Source organism: Buteo buteo, chromosome 12, assembly GCF_964188355.1.
Source record: "Buteo buteo chromosome 12, bButBut1.hap1.1, whole genome shotgun sequence".
NCBI lineage: Eukaryota > Metazoa > Chordata > Aves > Accipitriformes > Accipitridae > Buteo > Buteo buteo.
This window is the reverse complement of record NC_134182.1, coordinates 37,046,641-37,056,958: the sequence shown is the minus strand read 5'-3', so window position 1 is coordinate 37,056,958 and position 10,318 is coordinate 37,046,641. Positions and strand designations below refer to the sequence as shown.

The following is a 10,318-nucleotide window of genomic DNA, read 5'->3' as shown; positions in this document are numbered from 1 at the left end:
ACTCTGAGCCATGAAGTTGTTTTAGTGGAAACACAGATGAAATCATCTTTCACCTCCAGGTCACCAGTGTGATTCCATCAGAAAACAGCACTGCTGACTGAAAGTTTTTGGTCGGACACTGAGAGCTTAAGAAACCCCATGATCTCAGCACAGCTGTTAATAGAAAGCAAACCTAGCACTGACTCATGTCACTTTTGGCAGCCACAGCAGAAAGGCCAAACTCCCAAATCAGCATGGGGGCTGCACGGCTCTTTTAGCCCAGAGGTGGCTCCACGGTGGGCAGTCCATTATCCTGGCAGGGTGGAGATTGGAAAAACTTGTATGGCAACCCTTTGGACTATCCCTGTCCCCGGGTTAAGAGGAGGTCACTTTTCATCTCATTCCATAGGCTCCCTATTTATAGAAAAAGAAAATTATAGGGAAAAGTGGCCAAAAGAGCCACTTGCAACATTTATTGCATGTATTAGAACAAGCTGAATACTGAAATATGGGTTTGAACCTCCTGGGGCTGGATCTGAAACTTAATCATTTCATTCAATCTGTGTTCAGATAGAAATTCCCAGTGACCTGACTAGGAACTGGATCTTGGCAAGAGCTAAGAGCTTAAAAAAGTCCTCAGAGTTTGGACCCTTCACAGCAAAGTTTGCCTTCGCATTTCACTGATAAGGTGCCTGAGGCACTTTCTCTCACTCGTTCCGCTGATGTGCAAAAAATATTCCCTTCTTTGGACTAATCCATCCATACTCTTTTGCTAGAAAGTCAGGGCAAAAATTAAATGACCATTCCTCTGCTTACCCACGTTGTGCTGAAGAGAGATCAACTGCTTCTGCTGCTCACAGAAGTATAAAGGTGTAAAGCTACCAATTTGTAGTGAAGATGCATGCACGAGGAGCATGAATTTGCAATTCTGGCCTCTCCAAAAGTCTGCACAAGGTATAGGTGCCATCAGTTTTCTTCAGCTGGCTGAATGGAAGGGTGAAAACAAATGTGACAACCTTTCCCTGCCAGAGGAGGGAAGGTAAGGGTTAGAGATGCATTATTCAACAGGGAGTTTATTTTCATGCCACATTCAGATCTGGGCACCTAGTTCTCACAAAGTTGACAAAACAAAGGGCATTGGAACACGCAGCAAAGGAGCCTGCAAAGAAGTCAGTGAGAAGGACTGGAAGAACTAAATCTACAGAATTAGGGAGTAGGATGGCAGTCAAGGTCTATAAGAACTCAAACAACAATTTTTTGAGCTCCAGAATGAGGAAGGACTGATCTCTTACAGATGTGCAGCTCAAGCCTGGCGATACCTTTGGGTAGCTAACACGGAACCCACTGAATAACTATGTTTCTGTAATATCTGAAAGAAATTTTTCAGTACTTATAAGGGCCCTTTCTAAAGTGTAGTCACTGATAGCTAATAGGGATTGAGCTTATGCTGCAGCTTTGACTCGGGATTCTTGTCTTTTTCTCAGAAGTCAGTTTCCATAAAACCTGTGAAAACTTAATATTTTAATCTGTTAAATGTGGTTGGAATTGGCCAATCAGTTCAAAAGTCTGTAGGGACACACACACATACACACAAAACAAGGCACAGCCTAAGCATTGTTTCTGAAGAAAATGATGTTAAAAAAAATTCAGGATGCGGAAATGAAAATTCTAAGTCAGAAAGCATCAAGGTCTTTGATTTCCCTGGTGGGACATAGGATTTGGGATATCTTGGCCGTGCCCTGAGCCATGCTAGCTTTTTGGTTGCTTCATTCCATGGCCCAGTGCAGACCTCACTCAGGCAGCAGTTCCTATCATGTGGCTAATAACAGGCAGCTGAGTTTATTTATGCTTTGTACCTTAAAGGAAAGTGTTTTACATCTTAAGAGAGGGAGAGACTTTGCCTGTGTGTGAAGCTAGAAAAGTGAAGAGGTTGCTTAATGGCTAACCTGTTTGATCAATGCAAGTTGTACTATGAGCACATTGTTTGGGGAACTCTTGTGGAGGGAATGCTGCAAACAACTTCTAAAACACTGGGCTTTAATGTGGGTTAAGCCCTCTGCAACAGGGAGGGGTTGGTATTCCTGGGTGAGCCTGTAATGAATGTGCTTGTCTGATTCTGGCCTTGTTGAAGGCCAATTCAGAAGATGAATAACTTTTGTTAAAGTGAATGGCAATGTAATTGCTTCCTGCGGAAAAGTGTTTGTGTGGGTGGTGGGAAGGATGGAGGTGATGATCTCAAACAGGGCAAGTAAATGGTAGCTCTGCTCTGTTGTCCAATCCAACAGGCTTGCAATGAAGTTAAGAAAGGGAGTGATTGGGCTGGCTCCTGTTCTGAAGCTTCCCAACCGTTAGAGACAATATATTAAAGTAAGTAGGTAATCTTCAAATGTGGTTGTTAGTCTCCAGTGCTCAGGACCCTGCAGCTCCAGAAAGGCTGGGAGGTGGCAGGGCAAGGCGAAAAAGTGCATGACATCTTCGGGCAGCTGCTTTAGTAGGGCTCATGCAGCTTTGCCTGTTCATCAACCCAACAGGTACTCAGTGTTCATTGACTCTTCTGAGAGAAGCATTAGCAATATGTGGCAGGCAAAGCAGTAACACCCTGCTGCAGTTGGGTGCCTTTTTGTCTGTCTAGTCCCCTGGTGACCCCGGGCAGCTGGAACAAGTCACTAGTATGCTTGCTTTATTGGGTTTCGGTGTTGACTCAGATTGGAGGAGTTGAAGTCATAGTAGCCACTTCACACTTGAATGTACCTTCCTTTCTTATTAGCACATGTATAAATGGGGCACAGGAACTATAGGATTATTCTTAGCTGCTTCTCTCAGGAAACTGGCTCTTCCAACCCAATATTACTTCCTTCTGCACCTCATTCTCTCCATTCTTTGTTCTCTCTACCCCATCTAGATCATTGTAAAGCCATATTCAAGCCCAACTAAGATGAGGGAGAGGTGTTCAAGTGGCCATCCATGGGAAGGGTACTGTACTTTATGGAAGAGTTACCTTTATGCAATACTGGGTTTGGGTTGGGTATTTTACCTTCCCCCATGGGTGACTATAAAGGGCAAACGGAAGATACTTTCTCTGCAATGAGATGTTCCCCTGTTCCACCATCCTGAGGGGGTTTTGTTCATCTCCTTTGCTGTCAGTCACTTCTGGGCTTGGGTGCTCCTTGCTGCCTGCCAGGAAATCCTTCAAATACTGGCACTGGTGATGCACAAACTGCCTCTTAAAAACCTAGAGAGGGGGAAACTCACACAGGAAAAGAAAAATAGGTAGTGACTGGATCTTTACTGGGGTCTTTTCTCACCTACAGTTGAAGAAATTGGATCTGAATGAGTGATTTTTGTCTAGCAATTCAGGAGAAGCTGAAAGAGAATCCAAGGCCCCAGTGTGCTCTGCTGGTGGCTCTCATATAAATCACTTGACCAGCATCTATAAAAGCATTATGCTTTCCTCTGCCTTCTGTAGACATCATGCCTTAGGGCTGAACTGCTGGAAGAGCATCTGCCTTCCTCATGCAAGCAAAGCTCTGGCCTTAACACCCTCAGACATACATGGATATATATATTGTGCTTTCCGACAGGGAAACACGTTCCTGGGCTCAGGCACCCAGGGGTACCAAATTGCTGATGGGGTGACTCAGCCCACAAGGTACTCAACCAGAAAGCCCAGCACGTATGATAAAGTGTGCAAGATTCCTGCCTGTCACAGCAGTATTTCTTATGGACTGTTTTCTTCACTTCCAGTTTGGGAAAAATGCTAAATAAATAGGCCTCAAGAAGAGTCCAGCTCATGCAAGGGCTGGCAGCTCTGATAACCATGCTCACTCTCGCAACTCATACACAGAAAGCCTGTCTCTACATGTTGTACAGTCATTCCCACTGCAGCCACGGGAGAATAAAGTCTCTGCCATGTTAGCCTGCTGGTGTTTGATAGGCACCTTGCACTGAAGTATACATTGGACGTGTGATTGCAAGGGCAATGCTGGGTGAGAGGGCTAAGAAAGTTGGAAGACGCTTTAAGGAAACACCATAGGAAATGGAGGGTAGTGATGTTGCTACGGGAAACACCATAGGAAATAGAGAGTAGCAATGTTGCTACAACTCCTGGGAATGCACTGGAACGGAAAACTCCACTCTGGCACAGGGAGGAGTATACGGCAGGCTGGGCAGGGCAGGGAAGGTATGTCTGCACCACGCACTGCTGCTCCAGAGCCACAGCCAGCAGAGCCATCCATGGCGATGCTTCACCCACGCTGCTGAGGTCTGTGAAGCAAGAAGCCCTTACGTGACTGCATTGCACCCAGGCTGCTGTCTGCATCCCGCGCTGCGCACTCACGCTGCAGGCATGCTCTGGGAAAGGTAATATCAGGAAGGGTTAGTCAGCTCTGGTGTCCTCAGAAGCCTCAACTCACCACAATGAAAACAAAAGATGGTGGAGCGTTCACCTGTTCATCCTCTTATCTCCACTGATAACAGCCCTTCCAAAATATGCAGGAAGCTCCAGGCTGCTGGCTAAATCTGTCCTTTCTCTCCTTCACTCCTCTCTAGGTTTTAACTATGCCCATGTCTGAGATTATTCTAGGTGAACACGCTGTGACAACGACTCCCTGGCAGCTTGTTAACCGGTGAGAGCCTGCAGTAGCCCACAGTATAGTGGTGTTTGGAGACAGGTGGAAGCACGGCTGGCAAAAAAGTCCCTAGGTAGTCTCCACCAACAATATGTTTCAGGAGGCTCAGAAGAAGCAAGAGGAGGGTCTGCTTCATACGGTGGCTTGGAAAAGTGCATAACACTGCCACATGTTGTAAACCTTTAGCATCTAGTATATGAGTGCAAAAAACAATTGGAGAAATGTAGGGCGAAGAGATGATGGGAGGGACCCAAATACAAAGAAATTGCTTTGGGATCTGGAAATCCCAGAGCTCCAAGGTGAGTTTGAGAGAATATGCACAGAAAATAGCTCTGCTTGTCTTGTTCCTATCTAGGTATCTGCAATTGCTGTGTAAGATACTGGCTGGATGGACATTTGGCTATTCTTATGTTTTTTATGAAAATACAGCTGCCTTTGAATGACAAAATCCACAAAAAGAAGGTGACAGCCTAAATACAGTGTGTTGTTTCTATTTTCCCAAGGTATTGAGAATTTGAGCCAGAGGAGGGAGAGAAGCTGAACTTTCCTTTGCCCTGCATATGTAATTGCTGGGTATAGCAACCTAATGAAAAGAACCAGTGCAGGAGTTTAAAAGGATTAGCAACCTTAAATGTCACCTACAGTGAACCATAAAATGCTGAAAACTGTGCACAATCTCACCAGAACAACACATCTCTAGCTCTTCTGGAGGAAACCTCCTGGTCTGTCTGAGAGCAAATCCTGGAAATTCCTGTGTGTTTAACAAACAGGTCTGCTCACAACGTGCCATCCTGCTTGTTCAGAGGGTGTTGGAGATAGGGAGTGGTAGATACTGAAGTCATTGGGGTTAAATAATGTACCTGGCATTTGCAGGGGGCTGATGCTGCAGCCACTCCCCTTTCCCCAAGCATCCAGGCAAGGGGCGATCCATGGTCCAGCACAGATGCACTGTGCAAGTGGTGTGGCAGCCTGTGTTGGTGGGACTTTTGTCACCCTGACAAGCACGTGGCAAGGCTGCCAGGCTCATGCCCCAAGCCTCTGGAAAGCCACCACCACATTCCTGAAGCAGTCTTGGACCCTCCTCTCATAAATACCAAAGCAGCATGTGTAGAGAGACTGGGACATGCGTGGTCTATGCTACATACTAAGCTTCATACTGGCCTCAGTTTAATGGAAGTTTGAGATATGAGAGGAAGGGTCAAATCCAGAAAAGTATGTTTAGAAATGTAAGTGCACCATTTTTTTTGAAGTTGTAATCTGCTAATTTCAGAGCGGAGCAATGCCTAAAGATACCCAGCTTTCTGAATCGAGGGCTAGTATTAGGCTGGGCTTATAGTGTTAGGCTGATGCATCCCTTCCCATCTGTTGTGTTCTCTGCTGCCTTCGAGGAGTGGATAGGGAAACTGGCAGAAGTCCTCCAGACTGAAAGAAAGAAGAGTTTAAAATGAAGACACAGAGCAAGAAGTTGCTTTATTTGTGCCGTGTTTGTAATCTCTAGGTAATCCCATCACTGCTTGCACAAAAGCAGCAGGCTGATGTGCCGTATTACTACCGTAGGGGTGTGGGAGCTGCAGCATCAGCTGTCACAGCAGAATTATTCTGTGGTTTCTCTGAGACCACAGGCTCTTCAGTGCTCCCTCTGGTTGTTTCTGGGGCCTGAATAAGTAGTCCTAATACATCCTCAGGTGAAGTGAGGAGGAGATGGAGGAAAGGGGACATGACGAGAAGAGCAAAGATCAAACCCAGCTCTGAAACCTGCCCCCTGCCTCAAAGAGAAGAGCAGTTATCCAAGTGGAGTGGGGGCAAGTCCTCAGGAGCCTGGAGGAGACATCATGGCAGCTCACAGCTGGAGCCTGAGTCGTCTCAGAAGCAATTCCTTCAGCTGTTAGCTGCACTATCTGTAAACAAGGTGTCTCGTACAAGGCTCGTACAACACGCCGGGGTTTGTGGTAATCAGCTACGGAGCACATCTCATGTTGCATTTAAAGACTAATTTTAACAATGATGCATCTCATTAAAGCAGTTATCATATTCTGTGTTTTGTAGGACATGTTTGCTGCCATATAGCCATAATATATTTATCAGAAGGGAACATGTTGTTGGTGTAGCTTTTCTTCTACACTATAGCACTGCTCCTGACACTTGGTGCCTAAACCCATTTTGTATGCCTCAAAATTCTCAGTGATTAATTTCTCTGCAGCCCATAGAGGAGCCAGGACATAAAGCATCAGGCTGCGGAGGCTGCTAAAATGGAGCTGCATGTCAGAAGAGCTCCTGCAGTGAGGTTCCTTCAGGGCTTTTACTTGGACATCGCAACTGGAGGAAGAGGGGTTTAATGCTTTGCTTGTGCCTTCCAGTCCAGACTAGGTATTCTGAAGTCTAGTCCCATCTCATGGGGCTGCTTGAAGACCAGCTTCTTAATCTTTGGAATAAGCTTTATAAAATGTTAAGGTCTTTTTACTAAAGGCCCTGGAAGTGTAAGGTATTATTATGATGCTATGTAGTCACAGAGATTTAATTGAAGGTATTTAACTGCAGTGGCTGTAAAACAATTGAAATTATACTTGACCTTGTCTTTGGAGCAATGCTTTTAGACAGATTAATAAGGTAGGTAATACTTAAATTCTTTGTGTCTTTCCTGAGGTTTTCTCCAATACACTAATGGGGTTTTCACGATGCAGCCAGATTGGCAGGTATAAGGAATTCTAGTAACTATGCCCCCTAAATTCCATGTACTTCTTTCCAACTGAGTATCTCCAGGATCAAAGTAGACATGATAAAGACTGTCTGTAAATGACATTGTCTGGAATGATGTACAGAGAATCTGGCCTGAAAAAAAAATATCAAAAAATAAGTGGTTTTTCCAGTAAATCGGTGCCAAGACAGAGTCCCAATAGACTCTTACTGACAAACCCCTGCATGTGCATGTTTACAGGTTACTTATTCAGTCACAGGTGTAGAAATTCATGTGGTCTCCCAACTTAAGAAGTAATAATGGGCCAACCAAAGAGGCTTGTTAATTTAGTCTAGATGCTAATCTGAACTTCTGTTGAACCTACTTGCTCAAGTAATCTACCCGGCAATCTCCAGGAGAAGAGACTTTTTCTCATGTAGAGCCAGCCTAACAAAAATGTAAGCTAACCTCTAACTGAGATGGTTATGGAGAAGAAGTTTTCCCTGGGGGCAATTTGTTTGAGCATGTGCGGAGGAGCAAGCAGGCACCTAAATGGTGTCTCTTCATTAGGGGAATTCCTTGTCCGGTCCCCTGTATTGTGGGATGGGCAACTGGAAGCATCCGCTCACAAGCCCATCGCACAGCAAATGGGGGTGCCAAGGTGTTCCCTCTCTCCTGGTCAGTGTGCTCCTGCTTGTGGACTGCAAATTCTCTTGGGTTAGACAGTAACTGAGCGGGGATTTGTGCTTAGACCACCTGTACCTTGCTCAGCCTCACTGAGGTACCTTTTAACAGATCTGATTTAGTTCCCCAAAGTGGTCCAGAGGTATGTCCCTGTCCGAGGACAAATGGCACTAGAGGGAAGTGCTGGGGTGGCTGTGGTCAGGAGCTAGTCCTTGTGCCCAAAATTTTCCTTCCCTGCTGGTCACAGTGCTCCTCCTCCAGCAGCAGGTAAAGCTAGGAGGTGTTTCTGGGGCTTGCCCAGTGTCATGCAGGAGATGTGGCCAAAGCCTGTGTCAGACCAGACTGCCGGCCCTGCGTGTCTCCCATGGGAACATTATTCCTTTACTATAGAAACAACAAACTGAGCTCTCGCAGTGTAGTCCTGTAGGTTACAGGCAAATCTCCCACTGATGGCAATAAGACTCTCCAGGCAGGGCCAGAACCACCTACCTGACTTTGAGAATTGGTCACAGACGACATAACAGGTGTCGCCCCTCTCCGGTGTTTGGGTGGTGGAGTAATTTCCTGATGAATTCTTGGGATAGTTTTCATGAGTTTTGCAAAGACCTGTTTAAATGAAACATTAGATACACTTTTCCTCAAGGTTTGCATAGGGGTTGTGATTATTTTTACTCTCAGTTATAAGTCTAAGAATAATCCTTTACTCCGTCATCCTTGGCAGGAAGGGAAGCAATATACTGGCTTCAGAGGCTAGAGAGTTACCTGTTTATTTTGAAATAAATGTTTATCTGTGCTATTCCTGACAGAGCATCAGCTTTCCTGTTCCACCCTTACCATTTAATGTAGGAAGGTCATGCACTTTTGTCCTAGTTAACTCAAGTCCTGCAACCATGTAAGTTTGTGACATTTTATTTCATATTTTTTAGGTCAGACCAGCCTCATGTGACTGTTCCAGTAAATATGCAGTTGACCAAAAGCCACTCATCTTCACATACAGCAGGCATGTGAGGCAATGGGAGTTGTTCAGTTGTTTGCCCAGCATTTCTTGTGAAGTCCTTATTGCTTTTCTCTCGCTGTACACACTCGGGGCCAAATATTGCCTTGTTCCTGACTTGCAAAACGAAAGGAAACACAGGACAGTGCAGGCAGGGGAATGAGTCTTTCCTCATTCCTCTGGCCTGGAGCCACAGTACAGGCTTTCTGCTGTATCATAGTTATGTGCAAGAAGACGGGAACCAGCTCTATTCCTGGCCCTGTCACAGGCTCTGGGGACCTATTTCCCGGCTGCCTGGAAACTCGCGGGTTCACTGTCACCTTTCCCTAGTGGAGGTAGCAATGGTAGCATCCCGAGGTGCCATTTCACTGCATGCTCCATGCGAGCAATGTTCCCATGAGAGGAGGGCACCAAGCTCCCTTTTCTGGCACCACATGCTCCCCGAGCGGCTTGCAGGCTGCACCACTGTGTTCACAGCCTCTTGCGATGTGCAGCTTCCAAGCCTGTTGGATTTTTTTTGTATCCTCTGCTGGAGAGGACTTTGATTATCTGATAAAACTATGGACAGAGCCTATACGAATATGTGTACTTTAAAGGTACATGCTTGAGCATATGGCAAATGGTCCAGGAAGGAGGAACTATTTGGTTAGATTCAATTTGATGACTTGTAAATTGTGCTCCCCTTACAATGGTTAACAGGAATGGTCTAAGTGTTTGTTTCTTCCTCTACCTTTTCCTTTTCCTGCCTGAGGCTTTTTATCCCCCTGCTCTAGCAACTCACTGCTCAACTCAGTGCCACTTTCCAGGCACGAAGCAGTCGCTGAGCATTTCTCCAGCATGACAGTGTTTCTGCCTCGCTCCTACCCTGTTTCTGTGTCTGCTTGCTGGCACCTCAACCTGCGAGTGACTCTCACGCTCTCCTGTCAGCTGGGAGCGCGGTGGTAAGCTGTTCTGTGGGACACTGCCCCAGCAAGGGGCTGTGCCCAGCGTCATTTCACACCACGCGAGATCCAGGTGAGAAACACGTCCTTCTTCTGGCAAAAGAGCGAGAGTTCAGAAGGGTTCCCTGCTTCTGCTTGGGATGAAATGAAAAGTTCTCCAGGTATCTTCCCCTCCCGGAATGAGGCAGGAGCCTGCTGGCTGGGGCATTAGCTGGGGATGTGGGAGCCACATGCACAAATCATCTGCGTATGTGATTCAGTCACGGACTGAAGCTTGGCTTTCCCACATCTAAGGTGAGTGTCCTAAACGCTGAATCTCTTCTGCAGTGGCTGAATTTTGTTTTGACCTTCTAGTGTCCTTGTTGAATATGGCCCCATTGGAGATCTCTCATTTTGAAGATTCCTGTTAAACAAACCT

The 10,318-nt window shown here is 46.0% G+C and overlaps 1 long non-coding RNA gene across 1 annotated transcript in view; it reads right to left on the bottom strand.

Annotated features, from left to right (window-relative positions):
- Nucleotides 1–6,096: 6,096 nt before the first annotated feature.
- Nucleotides 6,097–10,318, bottom strand: part of LOC142037620 (uncharacterized) — a 5,872-nt gene continuing 1,650 nt past the window's right edge. The window contains exons 2-3 of the long non-coding RNA XR_012652422.1: nt 8,455–8,571; nt 6,097–7,436 (exon numbers count right to left, since the gene is read on the bottom strand). This is a non-coding gene — a long non-coding RNA (uncharacterized LOC142037620). The remainder of the gene's footprint in view (nt 7,437–8,454; nt 8,572–10,318) is intronic.